Below are 825 nucleotides of genomic sequence, written 5' to 3' on the forward strand. Positions count from 1 at the left end.
TACTTCCTCTATTTTAACATACTAGTTTTCGAACACGTGCGTTGCACGTGTATTCTATGCTAATTAGTACAAATAATAGAGATAATATTAAAACATCTTGTGGCACGATCCCTGAATGGACCAAGTGATTTAAGGAATAAGGAGCACTACAAGAAATTTCCCGAGACAATACTCAATAATCCTCAACAATCTTATTTTTGCGCTAAGTATTACAGTAGGTTGTTCGCTTTTATCCAAAAAGGATTAAAGAGGAATATGTAGTTGCAACATAAACTAATTGAATAAAAGTTGACTATGTAAAGGTCTTGACAGCAGTCCTTGAAATTTTCTATTACAACATATAAGCAGCCGGGAAATACGAATCCGGAGCCAAAATGGCTCGTTTTTGGAGCTAATAGCCCAAAATAGAATGTCTTTTTTTTTTTATACCAAAATGGGTATTTCATTGGTTATCCAACGAAATACCCACGAGTACTGTTCCGGTCCGATTGCATTTAGCTACACTTGTAGCGAAATGTAACAAATAATATATATTTTTTTTTTGCATTTCGTTTGAATACAAACGAAATAGGATTTTTTTTTTTTTTTTTTTTTTTTTTTTTGGCATTTCGTTTTTAAAAAAATGAAATATGAATTTTTTTTATTTCATTCATATAAAAATGAAATAAGAAAATATAATTTTTTTTTTTGTATTTCGTTGGTAGTCCAACAAAATAGGATAATTTTTTTTTTTTGTATTTCGTTTATAAAAAAATGAAATAAATATTTTTTTTTTATTTTTCGTTTATATAAAAACGAATTAGGAATTTTTTTTTTTTTTTTGTA

Source organism: Lycium ferocissimum, chromosome 1 (assembly GCF_029784015.1).
Source record: "Lycium ferocissimum isolate CSIRO_LF1 chromosome 1, AGI_CSIRO_Lferr_CH_V1, whole genome shotgun sequence".
NCBI lineage: Eukaryota > Viridiplantae > Streptophyta > Magnoliopsida > Solanales > Solanaceae > Lycium > Lycium ferocissimum.